Source organism: Phalangium opilio, unplaced genomic scaffold (genome assembly GCF_054372755.1).
Source record: "Phalangium opilio isolate 3A_F unplaced genomic scaffold, DU_Popi_V2 ptg000088l_1, whole genome shotgun sequence".
In the NCBI taxonomy this organism is placed as follows: Eukaryota; Metazoa; Arthropoda; class Arachnida; order Opiliones; family Phalangiidae; genus Phalangium; species Phalangium opilio.
In genome coordinates this window covers 1,196,872-1,213,546 of record NW_028324193.1, presented here as the reverse complement: position 1 = coordinate 1,213,546, position 16,675 = coordinate 1,196,872, and the positions used below count along the sequence as shown (strand labels likewise).

The window sequence follows — 16,675 nt, the reverse complement described above, 5'->3', positions numbered from 1 at the left end:
TCCGTTATACTCTAATAATCATCTTTAAATGTTAATACCGAGCTTGCCAGGACTCGAACCTCGAATCTTCTGCTCCGTAGGCAGACGCGTTATCCATTGCGCCACAAGCCCGTTAGAGGTTGAACAAAATGATATTGAAGCATTGAAATATTATAAATTTCCCTTCCGTTATACTCTAATAATCATCTTTAAATTTTAATACCGATCTTGCCAGGACTCGAACCTGGAATCTTATGCTCCGTAGGCAGACGCGTTATCCATTGCGCCACAACCCCGTTAGAGGTTGATCAAAATGATATTGAAGCATTGAAATATTATAAATTTCCCTTCCGTTATACTCTAATAATCATCTTTAAATGGTAATACCGAGCTTGCCAGGACTCGAACCTGGAATCTTCTGCTTCGAAGGCAGACCCGTTATCCATTACGCCACAAGCCCTTGCTTGGTATTACAAATAAAATTTCCACACATTGTATTTATGCATTCTTTATGACGCATAAAAGATCTTTTACGAAAATAAAAAAAGAGCTTGCCAGGACTCGAACCTGGAATATTCTGCTCCGTAGGCAGACGCGTTATCCATTGCGCCACAAGCCCGTTAGAAGTAGATCAAAATGCTATTGAAGCATTGCAATATTATAAATTCCCCTTCCGTTATACTCTAATAATCATCTTTAAATGTTAATACCGAGCTTGCCAGGACTCGAACCTGGAATCTTCTGCTCCGTAGGCAGACGCGTTATCCATTGCGCCACAAGCCCGTTAGAGGTTGATCAAAATGATATTGACGCATTGAAATATTATAAATTTCCCTTCCGTTATACTCCAATAATCATCTTTAAATGGCAATACCGAGCTTGCCAGGACTCGAACCTGGAATCTTCTGCTTCGAAGGCAGACGCGTTATCCATTACGCCACAAGCCCTTGCTTCGTATTATAAATAAAATTTCCAAACATTGTATTTATGCATTCTTTATGACGCATAAAAGATCTTTTACGAAAATATTAAAAGAGCTTAACAGGACTCGAACCTGGAATCTTCTGCTCCGTAGGCAGACGCGTTATCCATCGCGCCACAAGCCCGTTAGAGGTTGATCAAAATGCTATTGAAGCATTGCAATATTATAAATTTCCCTTCCGTTATAGTCTAATAATCATCTTTAAATGTTAATATCGAGCTTGCCAGGACTTGAACCTGGACTCTTATGCTCCGTAGGCAGACGAGTTATCCATTGCGCCACAAGCCCGTTAGAGTTTGATCAAAATGATATTGAAGCATTGAAATATTATAAATTTCCCTTCCGTTATACTCTAATAATCATCTTTAAATGGTAATACCGATCTTGCCAGGACTCGAACCTGGAATCTTCTGCTTCGAAGGCAGACGCGTTATCCATTACGCCACAAGCCCGTTAGAGATTGATCAAAATGATATTGAAGCATTGAAATATTATAAATTTCCCTTCCGTTATACTCTAATAATCAGCTTTAAATGGTAATACCGAGCTTGCCAGGACTCGAACCTGGAATCTTCTGCTCCGTAGGTAGACGCGTTATCCATTGCGCCACAAGCCCGTTAGAGGTTGATCAAAATGATATTGAAGCATTGAAATATTATAAATTTCCCTTCCGTTATACTCTAAGAATCATCTTTAAATGGTAATACCGAGCTTGCCAGGACTCGAACCCGGAATCTTCTGCTTCGAAGGCAGGCGCGTTATCCTTTACGCCACAAGCCCTTGCTTCGTATTATAAATAAAATTTCCAAACGTTGTATTTATGCATTCTTTATGACGCATAAAAGATCTTTTACGAAAATAAAAAAGAGCTTGCCAGGACTCGAACCCGGAATCTTCTGCTCCGTAGGCAAACGCGTTATCCATTGCGCCACAGGCCCGCTAGAGGTTGATCAAAATGCTATTGAAGCATTGCAATATTATAAATTTCCCTTCCGTTATACTCCAATAATCATCTTTAAATGGTAATACCGAGCTTGCCAGGACTCCAACCTGGAATCTTATGCTTCGTCGGCAGACGCGTTATCCATTGCGCCACAGGCCCGTTAGAGGTTGATCAAAATGCTATTGAAGCATTGCAATATTATAAATTTCCCTTCCGTTATACTCTAATAATCATCTTTAAATTTTAATACCGAGCTTGCCAGGACTCGAACCTGGAATCTTATGCTCCGTAGGCAGACGCGTTATCCATTGCGCCACAGGCCCGTTAGAGGTTGATCAAAATGCTATTGAAGCATTGAAATATTATAAATTTCCCTTCCGTTATACTCTAATAATCATCTTTAAATGGTAATACCGAGCTTGCCAGGACTCGAACCTGGAATCTTCTGCTTCGAAGGCAGACGCGTTATCCATTACGCCACAAGCCCTTGCTTGGTATTACAAATAAAATTTCCACACATTGTATTTATGCATTCTTTATGACGAATAAAAGATCTTTTACGAAAATAAAAAAAGAGCTTGCCAGGACTCGAACCTGGAATATTCTGCTCCGTAGGCAGACGCGTTATCCATTGCGCCACAAGCCCGTTAGAAGTAGATCAAAATGCTATTGAAGCATTGCAATATTATAAATTCCCCTTCCGTTATACTCTAATAATCATCTTTAAATGTTAATACCGAGCTTGCCAGGACTCGAACCTGGAATCTTCTGTTCCGTAGGCAGACGCGTTATCCATTGCGCCACAAGCCCGTTAGTGGTTGATCAAAATGATATTGAAGCATTGAAACATAATAAATTTCCCTTCCGTTATACTCTAATAATCAGCTTTAAATGGTAATACCGAGCTTGCCAGGACTCGATTCTGGAATCTTCTGCTCCGTAGGTAGACGCGTTATCCATTGCGCCACAAGCCCGTTAGAGGTTGATCAAAATGATATTGAAGCATTGAAATATTATAAATTTCCCTTCCGTTATACTCTAATAATCATCTTTAAATGGCAATACCGATCTTGCCAGGACTCGAACCTGGAATCTTCTGCTTCGAAGGCAGACGCGTTATCCATTACGCCACAAGCCCGTTAGAGATTGATCAAAATGATATTGAAGCATTGAAATATTATAAATTTCCCTTCCGATATACTCTAATAATCATCTTTAAATTTTAATACCGAGCTTGCCAGGACTCGAACCTGGAATCTTATGCTCCGTAGGCAGACGCGTTATCCATTGCGCCACAAGCCCGTTAGAAGTTGATCAAAATGATATTGAAGCATTGAAATATTATAAATTTCCCTTCCGTTATACTCTAATAATCATCTTTAAATGGTAATACCGAGGTTGCCAGGACTCGAACCTGGAATCTTCTGCTTCGAAGGCAGGCGCGTTATCCATTACGCCACAAGCCCTTGCTTCGTATTATAAATAAAATTTCCAAACATTGTATTTATGCATTCTTTATGACGCATAAAAGATCTTTTACGAAAAAAAAGAGCTTGCCAGGACTCGAACCAGGAATCTTCTGCTCCGTAGGCAGACGCGTTATCCATTGCGCCACAGGCCCGTTAGAGGTTGATCAAAATGCTATTGAAGCATTGCAATATTATAAATTTCCCTTCCGTTATACTCCAATAATCATCTTTAAATGGCAATACCGAGCTTGCCAGGACTCGAACCTGGAATCTTCTGCTTCGAAGGCAGACGCGTTATCCATTACGCCACAAGCCCTTGCTTCGTATTATAAATAAAATTTCCAAACATTGTATTTATGCATTCTTTATGACGCATAAAAGATCTTTTACGAAAATATTAAAAGAGCTTAACAGGACTCGAACCTGGAATCTTCTGCTCCGTAGGCAGACGCGTTATCCATCGCGCCACAAGCCCGTTAGAGGTTGATCAAAATGCTATTGAAGCATTGCAATATTATAAATTTCCCTTCCGTTATAGTCTAATAATCATCTTTAAATGTTAATATCGAGCTTGCCAGGACTTGAACCTGGACTCTTATGCTCCGTAGGCAGACGCGTTATCCATTGCGCCACAAGCCCGTTAGAGTTTGATCAAAATGATATCGAACCATTGAAATATTATAAATTTCCCTTCCGTTATACTCTAATAATCAGCTTTAAATGGTAATACCGAGCTTGCCAGGACTCGAACCTGGAATCTTCTGCTTCGAAGGCAGACGCGTTATGCATTACGCCACAAGCCCTTGCTTCGTATTATAAATAAAATTTCCAAACATTGTATTTATGCATTCTTTATGACGCATAAAAGATCTATTACGCAAAAAAAAGAGCTTGCCAGGACTCGATCCTGGAATCTTCTCCTCTGTAGGAAGACGCGTTATCCATTGCGCCGCAAGCCCGTTAGAGGTTGATCAAAATGCTATTGAAGCATTGCAATATTATAAATTTCCCTTCCGTTATACTCTAATAATCATCTTTAAATGTTAATATCGAGCTTGCCAGGACTCGAACCTGGAATCTTCTGCTCCGTAGGCAGACGCGTTATCCATTGCGCCACAAGCCCGTTAGAAGTTGATCAAAATGCTATTGAAGCATTGCAATATTATAAATTTCCCTTCCGTTATACTCTAATAATCATCTTTAAATGTTAATACCGAGCTTGCCAGGACTCGAACCTGGAATCTTATGCTCCGTAGGCAGACGCGTTATCCATTGCGCCACAAGCCCGTTAGAGGTTGATCAAAATGCTATTGAAGCATTGCAATATTATAAATTCCCCTTCCGTTATACTCTAATAATCATCTTTAAATGTTATTACCGAGCTTGCCAGGACTCGAACCTCGAATCTTCTGCTCCGTAGGCAGACGCGTTATCCATTGCGCCACAAGCCCGTTAGAGGTTGATCAAAATGATATTAAAGCATTGAAATATTATAAATTTCCCTTCCGTTATACTCTAATAATCACCTTTAAATGGTAATACCGAGCTTGCCAGGACTCGAACCTGGAATCTTCTGCTTCGAAGGCAGGCGCGTTATCCATTACGCCACAAGCCCTTGCTTCGTATTATAAATAAAATTTCCAAACATTGTATTTATGCATTCTTTATGACGCATAAAAGATCTATTACGAAAAAAAAGAGCTTGCCAGGACTCGATCCTGGAATCTTCTACTCTGTAGAAAGACGCGTTATCCATTGCGCCGCAAGCCCGTTAGAGGTTGATCAAAATGCTATTGAAGCATTGCAATATTATAAATTTCCCTTCCGTTATACTCTAATAATCATCTTTAAATGTTAATATCGAGCTTGCCAGGACTCGAACCTGGAATCTTCTGCTCCGTAGGCAGACGCGTTATCCATTGCGCCACAAGCCCGTTAGAAGTTGATCAAAATGCTATTGAAGCATTGCAATATTATAAATTTCCCTTCCGTTATACTCTAATAATCATCTTTAAATGTTAATACCGAGCTTGCCAGGACTCGAACCTGGAATCTTATGCTCCGTAGGCAGACGCGTTATCCATTGCGCCACAAGCCCGTTAGAGGTTGATCAAAATGCTATTGAAGCATTGCAATATTATAAATTCCCCTTCCGTTATACTCTAATAATCATCTTTAAATGTTAATACCGAGCTTGCCAGGACTCGAACCTCGAATCTTCTGCTCCGTAGGCAGACGCGTTATCCATTGCGCCACATGCCCGTTAGAGGTTGATCAAAATGATATTGAAGCATTGAAATATTATAAATTTCCCTTCCGTTATACTCTAATAATCAGCTTTAAATGGTAATACCGAGCTTGCCAGGACTCGAACCTGGAATCTTCTGCTCCGTAGGTAGACGTGTTATCCATTGCGCCACAAGCCCGTTAGAGGTTGATCAAAATGATATTGAAGCATTGAAATATTATAAATTTCCCTTCCGTTATACTCTAAGAATCATCTTTAAATGGTAATACCGAGCTTGCCAGGACTCGAACCTGGAATCTTCTGCTTCGAAGGCAGGCGCGTTATCCATTACGCCACAAGCCCTTGCTTCGTATTATAAATAAAATTTCCAAACGTTGTATTTATGCATTCATTATGACGCATAAAAGATCTTTTACGAAAATAAAAAAGAGCTTGCCAGGACTCGAACCTGGAATCTTCTGTTCCGTAGGTAGACGTGTTATCCATTGCGCCACAAGCCCGTTAGAGGTTGATCAAAATGCTATTGAAGCATTGCAATATTATAAATTTCCCTTCCGTTATACTCTAATAATCATCTTTAAATGTTAATACCGAGCTTGCCAGGACTCGAACCTGGAATCTTTGCTCCGTAGGCAGACGCGTTATCCATTGCGCCTCAAGCTCGTTAGAAGTTGATCAAAATGCTATTGAAGCATTGCAATATTAAAAATTTCCCTTCCGTTATACTCTAATAATCATCTTTAAATGTTAATACCGAGCTTGCCAGGACTCGAACCTGGAATCTTATGCTCCGTAGGCAGACCCGTTATCCATTGCGCCACAAGCCCGTTAGAGGTTGATCAAAATGATATTGAAGCATTGAAATATTATAAATTTCCCTTCCGTAATACTCTAATAATCAGCTTTAAATGGTAATACCGAGCTTGCCAGGACTCGAACCTGGAATCTTCTGCTCCGTAGGTAGACGTGTTATCCATTGCGCCACAAGCCCGTTGGAGGTTGATCAAAATGATATTGAAGCATTGAAATATTATAAATTTCCCTTCCGTTATACTCTAAGAATCATCTTTAAATGGTAATACCGAGCTTGCCAGGACTTGAACCTGGAATCTTCTGCTTCGAAGGCAGGCGCGATATCCATTACGCCACAAGCCCTTGCTTCGTTTTATAAATAAAATTTCCAAACGTTGTATTTATGCATTCTTTATGACGCATAAAAGGTCTTTTACGAAAATAAAAAAGAGCTTGCCAGGACTCGAACCCGGAATCTTCTGCTCCGTAGGCAAACGCGTTATCCATTGCGCCACAGGCCCGCTAGAGGTTGATCAAAATGCTATTGAAGCATTGCAATATTATAAATTTCCCTTCCGTTATAGTCTAATAATCATCTTTAAATGTTAATATCGAGCTTGCCAGGACTTGAACCTGGACTCTTATGCTCCGTAGGCAGACGCGTTATCCATTGCGCCACAAGCCCGTTAGAGTTTGATCAAAATGATATCGAACCATTGAAATATTATAAATTTCCCTTCCGTTATACTCTAATAATCAGCTTTAAATGGTAATACCGAGCTTGCCAGGACTCGAACCTGGAATCTTCTGCTTCGAAGGCAGACGCGTTATGCATTACGCCACAAGCCCTTGCTTCGTATTATAAATAAAATTTCCAAACATTGTATTTATGCATTCTTTATGACGCATAAAAGATCTATTACGAAAAAAAAAGAGCTTGCCAGGACTCGATCCTGGAATCTTCTCCTCTGTAGGAAGACGCGTTATCCATTGCGCCGCAAGCCCGTTAGAGGTTGATCAAAATGCTATTGAAGCATTGCAATATTATAAATTTCCCTTCCGTTATACTCTAATAATCATCTTTAAATGTTAATATCGAGCTTGCCAGGACTCGAACCTGGAATCTTCTGCTCCGTAGGCAGACGCGTTATCCATTGCGCCACAAGCCCGTTAGAAGTTGATCAAAATGCTATTGAAGCATTGCAATATTATAAATTTCCCTTCCGTTATACTCTAATAATCATCTTTAAATGTTAATACCGAGCTTGCCAGGACTCGAACCTGGAATCTTATGCTCCGTAGGCAGACGCGTTATCCATTGCGCCACAAGCCCGTTAGAGGTTGATCAAAATGCTATTGAAGCATTGCAATATTATAAATTCCCCTTCCGTTATACTCTAATAATCATCTTTAAATGTTAATACCGAGCTTGCCAGGACTCGAACCTCGAATCTTCTGCTTCGAAGGCAGGCGCGTTATCCATTACGCCACAAGCCCTTGCTTCGTTTTATAAATAAAATTTCCAAACGTTGTATTTATGCATTCTTTATGACGCATAAAAGGTCTTTTACGAAAATAAAAAAGAGCTTGCCAGGACTCGAACCCGGAATCTTCTGCTCCGTAGGCAAACGCGTTATCCATTGCGCCACAGGCCCGCTAGAGGTTGATCAAAATGCTATTGAAGCATTGCAATATTATAAATTTCCCTTCCGTTATACTCCAATAATCATCTTTTAATGGTAATACGAAGCTTGCCAGGACTCGAACCTGGAATCTTATGCTTCGTCGGCAGACGCGTTATCCATTGCGCCACAGGCCCGTTAGAGGTTGATCAAAATGCTATTGAAGCATTGCAATATTATAAATTTCCCTTCCGTTATACTCTAATAATCATCTTTAAATTTTAATACCGAGCTTGCCAGGACTCGAACCTGGAATCTTATGCTCCGTAGGCAGACGCGTTATCCATTGCGCCACAAGCCCGTTAGAGGTTGATCAAAATGATATTGAAGCATTGAAATATTATAAATTTCCCTTCTGTTATACTCTAATAATCATCTTTAAATGTTAATACCGAGCTTGCCAGGACTCGAACCTGGAATCTTATGCTCCGTAGGCAGACGCGTTATCCATTGCGCCACAAGCCCGCTAGAGGTTGATCAAAATGCTATTGAAGCATTGCAATATTATAAATTCCCCTTCCGTTATACTCTAATAATCATCTTTAAATGTTAATACCGAGCTTGCCAGGACTCGAACCTCGAATCTTCTGCTCCGTAGGCAGACGCGTTATCCATTGCGCCACAAGCCCGTTAGAGGTTGATCAAAATGCTATTGAAGCATTGCAATATTATAAATTCCCCTTCCGTTATACTCTAATAATCATCTTTAAATGTTAATACCGAGCTTGCCAGGACTCGAACCTGGAATCTTATGCTCCGTAGGCAGACGCGTTATCCATTGCGCCACAAGCCCGTTAGAGGTTGATCAAAATGATATTGAAGCATTGAAATATTATAAATTTCCCTTCCGTTATACTCTAATAATCAGCTTTAAATGGTAATACCGAGCTTGCCAGGACTCGAACCTGGAATCTTCTGCTCCGTAGGTAGACGTGTTATCCATTGCGCCACAAGCCCGTTAGAGGTTGATCAAAATGATATTGAAGCATTGAAATATTATAAATTTCCCTTCCGTTATACTCTAAGAATCATCTTTAAATGGTAATACCGAGCTTGCCAGGACTCGAACCTGGAATCTTCTGCTTCGAAGGCAGGCGCGTTATCCATTACGCCACAAGCCCTTGCTTCGTATTATAAATAAAATTTCCAAACGTTGTATTTATGCATTCATTATGACGCATAAAAGATCTTTTACGAAAATAAAAAAGAGCTTGCCAGGACTCGAACCTGGAATCTTCTGTTCCGTAGGTAGACGTGTTATCCATTGCGCCACAAGCCCGTTAGAGGTTGATCAAAATGCTATTGAAGCATTGCAATATTATAAATTTCCCTTCCGTTATACTCTAATAATCATCTTTAAATGTTAATACCGAGCTTGCCAGGACTCGAACCTGGAATCTTCTGCTCCGTAGGCAGACTCGTTATCCATTGCGCCTCAAGCTCGTTAGAAGTTGATCAAAATGCTATTGAAGCATTGCAATATTATAAATTTCCCTTCCGTTATACTCTAATAATCATCTTTAAATGTTAATACCGAGCTTGCCTGGACTCGAACCTGGAATCTTATGCTCCGTAGGCAGACCCGTTATCCATTGCGCCACAAGCCCGTTAGAGGTTGATCAAAATGATATTGAAGCATTGAAATATTATAAATTTCCCTTCCGTTATACTCTAATAATCAGCTTTAAATGGTAATACCGAGCTTGCCAGGACTCGAACCTGGAATCTTCTGCTCCGTAGGTAGACGTGTTATCCATTGCGCCACAAGCCCGTTAGAGGTTGATCAAAATGATATTGAAGCATTGAAATATTATAAATTTCCCTTCCGTTATACTCTAAGAATCATCTTTAAATGGTAATACCGAGCTTGCCAGGACTCGAACCTGGAATCTTCTGCTTCGAAGGCAGACGCGTTATGCATTACGCCACAAGCCCTTGCTTCGTATTATAAATAAAATTTCCAAACATTGTATTTATGCATTCTTTATGACGCATAAAAGATCTATTACGAAAAAAAAAGAGCTTGCCAGGACTCGATCCTGGAATCTTCTCCTCTGTAGGAAGACGCGTTATCCATTGCGCCGCAAGCCCGTTAGAGGTTGATCAAAATGCTATTGAAGCATTGCAATATTATAAATTTCCCTTCCGTTATACTCTAATAATCATCTTTAAATGTTAATATCGAGCTTGCCAGGACTCGAACCTGGAATCTTATGCTCCGTAGGCAGACGCGTTATCCATTGCGCCACAAGCCCGTTAGAGGTTGATCAAAATGCTATTGAAGCATTGCAATATTATAAATTCCCCTTCCGTTATACTCTAATAATCATCTTTAAATGTTAATACCGAGCTTGCCAGGACTCGAACCTCGAATCTTCTGCTCCGTAGGCAGACGCGTTATCCATTGCGCCACAAGCCCGTTAGAGGTTGATCAAAATGATATTGAAGCATTGAAATATTATAAATTTCCCTTCCGTTATACTCTAATAATCAGCTTTAAATGGTAATACCGAGCTTGCCAGGACTCGAACCTGGAATCTTCTGCTCCGTAGGTAGACGTGTTATCCATTGCGCCACAAGCCCGTTAGAGGTTGATCAAAATGATATTGAAGCATTGAAATATTATAAATTTCCCTTCCGTTATACTCAAAGAATCATCTTTAAATGGTAATACCGAGCTTGCCAGGACTCGAACCTGGAATCTTCTGCTTCGAAGGCAGGCGCGTTATACATTACGCCACAAGCCCTTGCTTCGTATTATAAATAAAATTTCCAAACGTTGTATTTATGCATTCATTATGACGCATAAAAGATCTTTTACGAAAATAAAAAAGAGCTTGCCAGGACTCGAACCTGGAATCTTCTGTTCCGTAGGTAGACGTGTTATCCATTGCGCCACAAGCCCGTTAGAGGTTGATCAAAATGCTATTGAAGCATTGCAATATTATAAATTTCCCTTCCGTTATACTCTAATAATCATCTTTAAATGTTAATACCGACCTTGCCAGGACTCGAACCTGGAATCTTCTGCTCCGTAGGCAGACGCGTTATCCATTGCGCCTCAAGCTCGTTAGAAGTTGATCAAAATGCTATTGAAGCATTGCAATATTATAAATTTCCCTTCCGTTATACTCTAATAATCATCTTTAAATGTTAATACCGAGCTTGCCAGGACTCGAACCTGGAATCTTATGCTCCGTAGGCAGACCCGTTGTCCATTGCGCCACAAGCCCGTTAGAGGTTGATCAAAATGATATTGAAGCATTGAAATATTATAAATTTCCCTTCCGTTATACTCTAATAATCAGCTTTAAATGGTAATACCGAGCTTGCCAGGACTCGAACCTGGAATCTTCTGCTCCGTAGGTAGACGTGTTATCCATTGCGCCACAAGCCCGTTAGAGGTTGATCAAAATGATATTGAAGCATTGAAATATTATAAATTTCCCTTCCGTTATACTCTAAGAATCATCTTTAAATGGTAATACCGAGCTTGCCAGGACTCGAACCTGGAATCTTCTGCTTCGAAGGCAGGCGCGTTATCCATTACGCCACAAGCCCTTGCTTCGTATTATAAATAAAATTTCCAAACGTTGTATTTATGCATTCATTATGACGCATAAAAGATCTTTTACGAAAATAAAAAAGAGCTTGCCAGGACTCGAACCTGGAATCTTCTGCTCCGTAGGCAGACGCGTTATCCATTGCGCCTCAAGCTCGTTAGAAGTTGATCAAAATGCTATTGAAGCATTGCAATATTATAAATTTCCCTTCCGTTATACTCTAATAATCATCTTTAAATGTTAATACCGAGCTTGCCAGGACTCGAACCTGGAATCTTATGCTCCGTAGGCAGACCCGTTATCCATTGCGCCACAAGCCCGTTAGAGGTTGATCAAAATGATATTGAAGCATTGAAATATTATAAATTTCCCTTCTGTTATACTCTAATAATCATCTTTAAATGTTAATACCGAGCTTGCCAGGACTCGAACCTGGAATCTTATGCTCCGTAGGCAGACGCGTTATCCATTGCGCCACAAGCCCGTTAGAGGTTGATCAAAATGCTATTGAAGCATTGCAATATTATAAATTCCCCTTCCGTTATACACTAATAATCATCTTTAAATGTTAATACCGAGCTTGCCAGGACTCGAACCTCGAATCTTCTGCTCCGTAGGCAGACGCGTTATCCATTGCGCCACAAGCCCGTTAGAGGTTGATCAAAATGATATTGAAGCATTGAAATATTATAAATTTCCCTTCCGTTATACTCTAATAATCAGCTTTAAATGGTAATACCGAGCTTGCCAGGACTCGAACCTGGAATCTTCTGCTCCGTAGGTAGACGTGTTATCCATTGCGCCACAAGCCCGTTAGAGGTTGATCAAAATGATATTGAAGCATTGAAATATTATAAATTTCCCTTCCGTTATACTCTAAGAATCATCTTTAAATGGTAATACCGAGCTTGCCAGGACTCGAACCTGGAATCTTCTGCTTCGAAGGCAGGCGCGTTATCCATTACGCCACAAGCCCTTGCTTCGTATTATAAATAAAATTTCCAAACGTTGTATTTATGCATTCATTATGACGCATAAAAGATCTTTTACGAAAATAAAAAAGAGCTTGCCAGGACTCGAACCTGGAATCTTCTGCTCCGTAGGCAGACGCGTTATCCATTGCGCCTCAAGCTCGTTAGAAGTTGATCAAAATGCTATTGAAGCATTGCAATATTATAAATTTCCCTTCCGTTATACTCTAATAATCATCTTTAAATGTTAATACCGAGCTTGCCAGGACTCGAACCTGGAATCTTATGCTCCGTAGGCAGACCCGTTGTCCATTGCGCCACAAGCCCGTTAGAGGTTGATCAAAATGATATTGAAGCATTGAAATATTATAAATTTCCCTTCCGTTATACTCTAATAATCAGCTTTAAATGGTAATACCGAGCTTGCCAGGACTCGAACCTGGAATCTTCTGCTCCGTAGGTAGACGTGTTATCCATTGCGCCACAAGCCCGTTAGAGGTTGATCAAAATGATATTGAAGCATTGAAATATTATAAATTTCCCTTCCGTTATACTCTAAGAATCATCTTTAAATGGTAATACCGAGCTTGCCAGGACTCGAACCTGGAATCTTCTGCTTCGAAGGCAGGCGCGTTATCCATTACGCCACAAGCCCTTGCTTCGTTTTATAAATAAAATTTCCAAACGTTGTATTTATGCATTCTTTATGACGCATAAAAGGTCTTTTACGAAAATAAAAAAGAGCTTGCCAGGACTCGAACCCGGAATCTTCTGCTCCGTAGGCAAACGCGTTATCCATTGCGCCACAGGCCCGCTAGAGGTTGATCAAAATGCTATTGAAGCATTGCAATATTATAAATTTCCCTTCCGTTATACTCTAATAATCATCTTTAAATTTTAATACCGAGCTTGCCAGGACTCGAACCTGGAATCTTATGCTCCGTAGGCAGACGCGTTATCCATTGCGCCACAAGCCCGTTAGAGGTTGATCAAAATGATATTGAAGCATTGAAATATTATAAATTTCCCTTCTGTTATACTCTAATAATCATCTTTAAATGTTAATACCGAGCTTGCCAGGACTCGAACCTGGAATCTTATGCTCCGTAGGCAGACGCGTTATCCATTGCGCCACAAGCCCGTTAGAGGTTGATCAAAATGCTATTGAAGCATTGCAATATTATAAATTCCCCTTCCGTTATACACTAATAATCATCTTTAAATGTTAATACCGAGCTTGCCAGGACTCGAACCTCGAATCTTCTGCTCCGTAGGCAGACGCGTTATCCATTGCGCCACAAGCCCGTTAGAGGTTGATCAAAATGATATTGAAGCATTGAAATATTATAAATTTCCCTTCCGTTATACTCTAATAATCAGCTTTAAATGGTAATACCGAGCTTGCCAGGACTCGAACCTGGAATCTTCTGCTCCGTAGGTAGACGTGTTATCCATTGCGCCACAAGCCCGTTAGAGGTTGATCAAAATGATATTGAAGCATTGAAATATTATAAATTTCCCTTCCGTTATACTCTAAGAATCATCTTTAAATGGTAATACCGAGCTTGCCAGGACTCGAACCTGGAATCTTCTGCTTCGAAGGCAGGCGCGTTATCCATTACGCCACAAGCCCTTGCTTCGTATTATAAATAAAATTTCCAAACGTTGTATTTATGCATTCATTATGACGCATAAAAGATCTTTTACGAAAATAAAAAAGAGCTTGCCAGGACTCGAACCTGGAATCTTCTGTTCCGTAGGTAGACGTGTTATCCATTGCGCCACAAGCCCGTTAGAGGTTGATCAAAATGCTATTGAAGCATTGCAATATTATAAATTTCCCTTCCGTTATACTCTAATAATCATCTTTAAATGTTAATACCGAGCTTGCCAGGACTCGAACCTGGAATCTTCTGCTCCGTAGGCAGACTCGTTATCCATTGCGCCTCAAGCTCGTTAGAAGTTGATCAAAATGCTATTGAAGCATTGCAATATTATAAACTTCCCTTCCGTTATACTCTAATAATCATCTTTAAATGTTAATACCGAGCTTGCCTGGACTCGAACCTGGAATCTTATGCTCCGTAGGCAGACCCGTTATCCATTGCGCCACAAGCCCGTTAGAGGTTGATCAAAATGATATTGAAGCATTGAAATATTATAAATTTCCCTTCCGTTATACTCTAATAATCAGCTTTAAATGGTAATACCGAGCTTGCCAGGACTCGAACCTGGAATCTTATGCTTCGTCGGCAGACGCGTTATCCATTGCGCCACAGGCCCGTTAGAGGTTGATCAAAATGATATTGAAGCATTGAAATATTATAAATTTCCCTTCTGTTATACTCTAATAATCATCTTTAAATGGTATTACCGAGCTTGCCAGGACTCGAACCTGGAACCATCTGCTTCGAGGGCAGACGCGTTAACAATTACGCCACAAGCCCGTTAGAAGTAGATCAAAATGCTATTAAAGCATTGCAATATTATAAATTCCCCTTCCGTTATACTCTAATAATCATCTTTAAATGTTAATACCGAGCTTGCCAGGACTCGAACCTGGAATCTTCCGCTCCGTAGGCAGACGCGTTATCCAATGCGCCACAAACCCGTTAGTGGTTGATCAAAATGATATTGAAGCATTGAAACATAATAAATTTTCCTTCCGCTATACTCTAATAATCAGCTTTAAATGGTAATACCGAGCTTGCCAGGACTCGATTCTGGAATCTTCTGCTCCGTAGGTAGACGCGTTATCCATTGCGCCACAAGCCCGTTAGAGGTTGATCAAAATGATATTGAAGCATTGAAATATTATAAATTTCCCTTCCGTTATACTCTAAGAATCATCTTTAAATGGTAATACCGAGCTTGCCAGGACTCGAACCTGGAATCTTCTGCTTCGAAGGCAGGCGCGTTATCCATTACGCCACAAGCCCTTGCTTCGTTTTATAAATAAAATTTCCAAACGTTGTATTTATGCATTCTTTATGACGCATAAAAGATCTTTTACGAAAATAAAAAAGAGCTTGCCAGGACTCGAACCCGGAATCTTCTGCTCCGTAGGCAAACGCGTTATCCATTGCGCCACAGGCCCGCTAGAGGTTGATCAAAATGCTATTGAAGCATTGCAATATTATAAATTTCCCTTCCGTTATACTCCAATAATCATCTTTTAATGGTAATACCGAGCTTGCCAGGACTCGAACCTGGAATCTTATGCTCCGTAGGCAGACGCGTTATCCATTGCGCCACAAGCCCGTAAGAGGTTGATCAAAATGATATTGAAGCATTGAAATATTATAAATTTCCCTTCTGTTATACTCTAATAATCATCTTTAAATGGTATTACCGAGCTTGCCAGGACTCGAACCTGGAACCTTCTGCTTCGAGGGCAGACGCGTTAACAATTACGCCACAAGCCCGTTAGAAGTAGATCAAAATGCTATTGAAGCATTGCAATATTATAAATTCCCCTTCCGTTATACTCTAATAATCATCTTTAAATGTTAATACCGAGCTTGCCAGGACTCGAACCTGGAATCTTCTGCTCCGTAGGCAGACGCGTTATCCAATGCGCCACAAGCCCGTTAGTGGTTGATCAAAATGATATTGAAGCATTGAAACATAATAAATTTCCCTTCCGTTATACTCTAATTATCAGCTTTAAATGGTAATACCGAGCTTGCCAGGACTCGATTCTGGAATCTTCTGCTCCGTAGGTAGACGCGTTATCCATTGCGCCACAAGCCCGTTAGAGGTTGATCAAAATGATATTGAAGCATTGAAATATTATAAATTTCCCTTCCGTTATACTCTAAGAATCATCTTTAAATGGTAATACCGAGCTTGCCAGGACTCGAACCCGGAATCTTCTGCTTCGAAGGCAGGCGCGTTATCCATTACGCCACAAGCCCTTGCTTCGTATTATAAATAAAATTTCCAAACGTTGTATTTATGCATTCCTTATGACGCATAAAAGATCTTTTACGAAAATAAAAAAGAGCTTGCCAGGACTCGAACCAGGAATCTTCTGCTCCGTAGGC

The 16,675-nt window shown here is 40.3% G+C and overlaps 54 non-coding genes across 54 annotated transcripts; all 54 read right to left on the bottom strand.

Annotated features, from left to right (window-relative positions):
• Positions 1-38: 38 nt before the first annotated feature.
• Positions 39-111, bottom strand: TRNAR-ACG (transfer RNA arginine (anticodon ACG)). The gene has a single exon. It is a non-coding gene; the product is annotated as a tRNA-Arg (tRNA).
• Positions 112-366: 255 nt separating this feature from the next.
• TRNAR-UCG (transfer RNA arginine (anticodon UCG)) lies at positions 367-439 on the bottom strand. The gene has a single exon. It is a non-coding gene; the product is annotated as a tRNA-Arg (tRNA).
• An 86-nt stretch (positions 440-525) lies between these two features.
• Positions 526-598, bottom strand: TRNAR-ACG (transfer RNA arginine (anticodon ACG)). Its single transcript has one exon. It is a non-coding gene; the product is annotated as a tRNA-Arg (tRNA).
• A 91-nt stretch (positions 599-689) lies between these two features.
• Positions 690-762, bottom strand: TRNAR-ACG (transfer RNA arginine (anticodon ACG)). Its single transcript has one exon. It is a non-coding gene; the product is annotated as a tRNA-Arg (tRNA).
• Positions 763-853: 91 nt separating this feature from the next.
• TRNAR-UCG (transfer RNA arginine (anticodon UCG)) lies at positions 854-926 on the bottom strand. The gene has a single exon. It is a non-coding gene; the product is annotated as a tRNA-Arg (tRNA).
• Positions 927-1,340: 414 nt separating this feature from the next.
• On the bottom strand, positions 1,341-1,413 carry TRNAR-UCG (transfer RNA arginine (anticodon UCG)). The gene has a single exon. It is a non-coding gene; the product is annotated as a tRNA-Arg (tRNA).
• Positions 1,414-1,504: 91 nt separating this feature from the next.
• On the bottom strand, positions 1,505-1,577 carry TRNAR-ACG (transfer RNA arginine (anticodon ACG)). The gene has a single exon. It is a non-coding gene; the product is annotated as a tRNA-Arg (tRNA).
• Positions 1,578-2,154: 577 nt separating this feature from the next.
• On the bottom strand, positions 2,155-2,227 carry TRNAR-ACG (transfer RNA arginine (anticodon ACG)). Its single transcript has one exon. It is a non-coding gene; the product is annotated as a tRNA-Arg (tRNA).
• A 91-nt stretch (positions 2,228-2,318) lies between these two features.
• Positions 2,319-2,391, bottom strand: TRNAR-UCG (transfer RNA arginine (anticodon UCG)). The gene has a single exon. It is a non-coding gene; the product is annotated as a tRNA-Arg (tRNA).
• An 86-nt stretch (positions 2,392-2,477) lies between these two features.
• On the bottom strand, positions 2,478-2,550 carry TRNAR-ACG (transfer RNA arginine (anticodon ACG)). The gene has a single exon. It is a non-coding gene; the product is annotated as a tRNA-Arg (tRNA).
• Positions 2,551-2,641: 91 nt separating this feature from the next.
• On the bottom strand, positions 2,642-2,714 carry TRNAR-ACG (transfer RNA arginine (anticodon ACG)). The gene has a single exon. It is a non-coding gene; the product is annotated as a tRNA-Arg (tRNA).
• A 255-nt stretch (positions 2,715-2,969) lies between these two features.
• TRNAR-UCG (transfer RNA arginine (anticodon UCG)) lies at positions 2,970-3,042 on the bottom strand. The gene has a single exon. It is a non-coding gene; the product is annotated as a tRNA-Arg (tRNA).
• A 91-nt stretch (positions 3,043-3,133) lies between these two features.
• TRNAR-ACG (transfer RNA arginine (anticodon ACG)) lies at positions 3,134-3,206 on the bottom strand. Its single transcript has one exon. It is a non-coding gene; the product is annotated as a tRNA-Arg (tRNA).
• Positions 3,207-3,616: 410 nt separating this feature from the next.
• TRNAR-UCG (transfer RNA arginine (anticodon UCG)) lies at positions 3,617-3,689 on the bottom strand. The gene has a single exon. It is a non-coding gene; the product is annotated as a tRNA-Arg (tRNA).
• A 250-nt stretch (positions 3,690-3,939) lies between these two features.
• Positions 3,940-4,012, bottom strand: TRNAR-ACG (transfer RNA arginine (anticodon ACG)). Its single transcript has one exon. It is a non-coding gene; the product is annotated as a tRNA-Arg (tRNA).
• Positions 4,013-4,103: 91 nt separating this feature from the next.
• Positions 4,104-4,176, bottom strand: TRNAR-UCG (transfer RNA arginine (anticodon UCG)). The gene has a single exon. It is a non-coding gene; the product is annotated as a tRNA-Arg (tRNA).
• A 247-nt stretch (positions 4,177-4,423) lies between these two features.
• Positions 4,424-4,496, bottom strand: TRNAR-ACG (transfer RNA arginine (anticodon ACG)). Its single transcript has one exon. It is a non-coding gene; the product is annotated as a tRNA-Arg (tRNA).
• A 91-nt stretch (positions 4,497-4,587) lies between these two features.
• TRNAR-ACG (transfer RNA arginine (anticodon ACG)) lies at positions 4,588-4,660 on the bottom strand. The gene has a single exon. It is a non-coding gene; the product is annotated as a tRNA-Arg (tRNA).
• Positions 4,661-4,751: 91 nt separating this feature from the next.
• TRNAR-ACG (transfer RNA arginine (anticodon ACG)) lies at positions 4,752-4,824 on the bottom strand. Its single transcript has one exon. It is a non-coding gene; the product is annotated as a tRNA-Arg (tRNA).
• Positions 4,825-4,915: 91 nt separating this feature from the next.
• On the bottom strand, positions 4,916-4,988 carry TRNAR-UCG (transfer RNA arginine (anticodon UCG)). Its single transcript has one exon. It is a non-coding gene; the product is annotated as a tRNA-Arg (tRNA).
• A 246-nt stretch (positions 4,989-5,234) lies between these two features.
• On the bottom strand, positions 5,235-5,307 carry TRNAR-ACG (transfer RNA arginine (anticodon ACG)). Its single transcript has one exon. It is a non-coding gene; the product is annotated as a tRNA-Arg (tRNA).
• Positions 5,308-5,398: 91 nt separating this feature from the next.
• Positions 5,399-5,471, bottom strand: TRNAR-ACG (transfer RNA arginine (anticodon ACG)). Its single transcript has one exon. It is a non-coding gene; the product is annotated as a tRNA-Arg (tRNA).
• A 419-nt stretch (positions 5,472-5,890) lies between these two features.
• On the bottom strand, positions 5,891-5,963 carry TRNAR-UCG (transfer RNA arginine (anticodon UCG)). Its single transcript has one exon. It is a non-coding gene; the product is annotated as a tRNA-Arg (tRNA).
• Positions 5,964-6,703: 740 nt separating this feature from the next.
• Positions 6,704-6,776, bottom strand: TRNAR-UCG (transfer RNA arginine (anticodon UCG)). Its single transcript has one exon. It is a non-coding gene; the product is annotated as a tRNA-Arg (tRNA).
• Positions 6,777-7,025: 249 nt separating this feature from the next.
• Positions 7,026-7,098, bottom strand: TRNAR-ACG (transfer RNA arginine (anticodon ACG)). Its single transcript has one exon. It is a non-coding gene; the product is annotated as a tRNA-Arg (tRNA).
• Positions 7,099-7,189: 91 nt separating this feature from the next.
• On the bottom strand, positions 7,190-7,262 carry TRNAR-UCG (transfer RNA arginine (anticodon UCG)). Its single transcript has one exon. It is a non-coding gene; the product is annotated as a tRNA-Arg (tRNA).
• Positions 7,263-7,509: 247 nt separating this feature from the next.
• On the bottom strand, positions 7,510-7,582 carry TRNAR-ACG (transfer RNA arginine (anticodon ACG)). The gene has a single exon. It is a non-coding gene; the product is annotated as a tRNA-Arg (tRNA).
• A 91-nt stretch (positions 7,583-7,673) lies between these two features.
• On the bottom strand, positions 7,674-7,746 carry TRNAR-ACG (transfer RNA arginine (anticodon ACG)). Its single transcript has one exon. It is a non-coding gene; the product is annotated as a tRNA-Arg (tRNA).
• Positions 7,747-8,323: 577 nt separating this feature from the next.
• Positions 8,324-8,396, bottom strand: TRNAR-ACG (transfer RNA arginine (anticodon ACG)). The gene has a single exon. It is a non-coding gene; the product is annotated as a tRNA-Arg (tRNA).
• A 91-nt stretch (positions 8,397-8,487) lies between these two features.
• On the bottom strand, positions 8,488-8,560 carry TRNAR-ACG (transfer RNA arginine (anticodon ACG)). Its single transcript has one exon. It is a non-coding gene; the product is annotated as a tRNA-Arg (tRNA).
• A 91-nt stretch (positions 8,561-8,651) lies between these two features.
• On the bottom strand, positions 8,652-8,724 carry TRNAR-ACG (transfer RNA arginine (anticodon ACG)). Its single transcript has one exon. It is a non-coding gene; the product is annotated as a tRNA-Arg (tRNA).
• Positions 8,725-8,815: 91 nt separating this feature from the next.
• Positions 8,816-8,888, bottom strand: TRNAR-ACG (transfer RNA arginine (anticodon ACG)). Its single transcript has one exon. It is a non-coding gene; the product is annotated as a tRNA-Arg (tRNA).
• A 255-nt stretch (positions 8,889-9,143) lies between these two features.
• TRNAR-UCG (transfer RNA arginine (anticodon UCG)) lies at positions 9,144-9,216 on the bottom strand. Its single transcript has one exon. It is a non-coding gene; the product is annotated as a tRNA-Arg (tRNA).
• Positions 9,217-9,957: 741 nt separating this feature from the next.
• On the bottom strand, positions 9,958-10,030 carry TRNAR-UCG (transfer RNA arginine (anticodon UCG)). The gene has a single exon. It is a non-coding gene; the product is annotated as a tRNA-Arg (tRNA).
• Positions 10,031-10,277: 247 nt separating this feature from the next.
• On the bottom strand, positions 10,278-10,350 carry TRNAR-ACG (transfer RNA arginine (anticodon ACG)). The gene has a single exon. It is a non-coding gene; the product is annotated as a tRNA-Arg (tRNA).
• A 91-nt stretch (positions 10,351-10,441) lies between these two features.
• Positions 10,442-10,514, bottom strand: TRNAR-ACG (transfer RNA arginine (anticodon ACG)). The gene has a single exon. It is a non-coding gene; the product is annotated as a tRNA-Arg (tRNA).
• A 255-nt stretch (positions 10,515-10,769) lies between these two features.
• On the bottom strand, positions 10,770-10,842 carry TRNAR-UCG (transfer RNA arginine (anticodon UCG)). The gene has a single exon. It is a non-coding gene; the product is annotated as a tRNA-Arg (tRNA).
• Positions 10,843-11,583: 741 nt separating this feature from the next.
• Positions 11,584-11,656, bottom strand: TRNAR-UCG (transfer RNA arginine (anticodon UCG)). Its single transcript has one exon. It is a non-coding gene; the product is annotated as a tRNA-Arg (tRNA).
• Positions 11,657-11,741: 85 nt separating this feature from the next.
• Positions 11,742-11,814, bottom strand: TRNAR-ACG (transfer RNA arginine (anticodon ACG)). The gene has a single exon. It is a non-coding gene; the product is annotated as a tRNA-Arg (tRNA).
• Positions 11,815-12,069: 255 nt separating this feature from the next.
• TRNAR-ACG (transfer RNA arginine (anticodon ACG)) lies at positions 12,070-12,142 on the bottom strand. Its single transcript has one exon. It is a non-coding gene; the product is annotated as a tRNA-Arg (tRNA).
• Positions 12,143-12,233: 91 nt separating this feature from the next.
• Positions 12,234-12,306, bottom strand: TRNAR-ACG (transfer RNA arginine (anticodon ACG)). The gene has a single exon. It is a non-coding gene; the product is annotated as a tRNA-Arg (tRNA).
• A 255-nt stretch (positions 12,307-12,561) lies between these two features.
• TRNAR-UCG (transfer RNA arginine (anticodon UCG)) lies at positions 12,562-12,634 on the bottom strand. The gene has a single exon. It is a non-coding gene; the product is annotated as a tRNA-Arg (tRNA).
• Positions 12,635-12,719: 85 nt separating this feature from the next.
• TRNAR-ACG (transfer RNA arginine (anticodon ACG)) lies at positions 12,720-12,792 on the bottom strand. The gene has a single exon. It is a non-coding gene; the product is annotated as a tRNA-Arg (tRNA).
• Positions 12,793-13,211: 419 nt separating this feature from the next.
• On the bottom strand, positions 13,212-13,284 carry TRNAR-UCG (transfer RNA arginine (anticodon UCG)). The gene has a single exon. It is a non-coding gene; the product is annotated as a tRNA-Arg (tRNA).
• Positions 13,285-13,533: 249 nt separating this feature from the next.
• On the bottom strand, positions 13,534-13,606 carry TRNAR-ACG (transfer RNA arginine (anticodon ACG)). The gene has a single exon. It is a non-coding gene; the product is annotated as a tRNA-Arg (tRNA).
• A 91-nt stretch (positions 13,607-13,697) lies between these two features.
• TRNAR-ACG (transfer RNA arginine (anticodon ACG)) lies at positions 13,698-13,770 on the bottom strand. The gene has a single exon. It is a non-coding gene; the product is annotated as a tRNA-Arg (tRNA).
• A 91-nt stretch (positions 13,771-13,861) lies between these two features.
• Positions 13,862-13,934, bottom strand: TRNAR-ACG (transfer RNA arginine (anticodon ACG)). Its single transcript has one exon. It is a non-coding gene; the product is annotated as a tRNA-Arg (tRNA).
• Positions 13,935-14,189: 255 nt separating this feature from the next.
• Positions 14,190-14,262, bottom strand: TRNAR-UCG (transfer RNA arginine (anticodon UCG)). The gene has a single exon. It is a non-coding gene; the product is annotated as a tRNA-Arg (tRNA).
• A 741-nt stretch (positions 14,263-15,003) lies between these two features.
• Positions 15,004-15,076, bottom strand: TRNAR-UCG (transfer RNA arginine (anticodon UCG)). The gene has a single exon. It is a non-coding gene; the product is annotated as a tRNA-Arg (tRNA).
• A 419-nt stretch (positions 15,077-15,495) lies between these two features.
• Positions 15,496-15,568, bottom strand: TRNAR-UCG (transfer RNA arginine (anticodon UCG)). Its single transcript has one exon. It is a non-coding gene; the product is annotated as a tRNA-Arg (tRNA).
• Positions 15,569-15,817: 249 nt separating this feature from the next.
• Positions 15,818-15,890, bottom strand: TRNAR-ACG (transfer RNA arginine (anticodon ACG)). The gene has a single exon. It is a non-coding gene; the product is annotated as a tRNA-Arg (tRNA).
• Positions 15,891-15,981: 91 nt separating this feature from the next.
• TRNAR-UCG (transfer RNA arginine (anticodon UCG)) lies at positions 15,982-16,054 on the bottom strand. The gene has a single exon. It is a non-coding gene; the product is annotated as a tRNA-Arg (tRNA).
• A 91-nt stretch (positions 16,055-16,145) lies between these two features.
• On the bottom strand, positions 16,146-16,218 carry TRNAR-ACG (transfer RNA arginine (anticodon ACG)). The gene has a single exon. It is a non-coding gene; the product is annotated as a tRNA-Arg (tRNA).
• A 255-nt stretch (positions 16,219-16,473) lies between these two features.
• On the bottom strand, positions 16,474-16,546 carry TRNAR-UCG (transfer RNA arginine (anticodon UCG)). Its single transcript has one exon. It is a non-coding gene; the product is annotated as a tRNA-Arg (tRNA).
• Between the last annotated feature and the right edge of the window lie 129 nt (positions 16,547-16,675).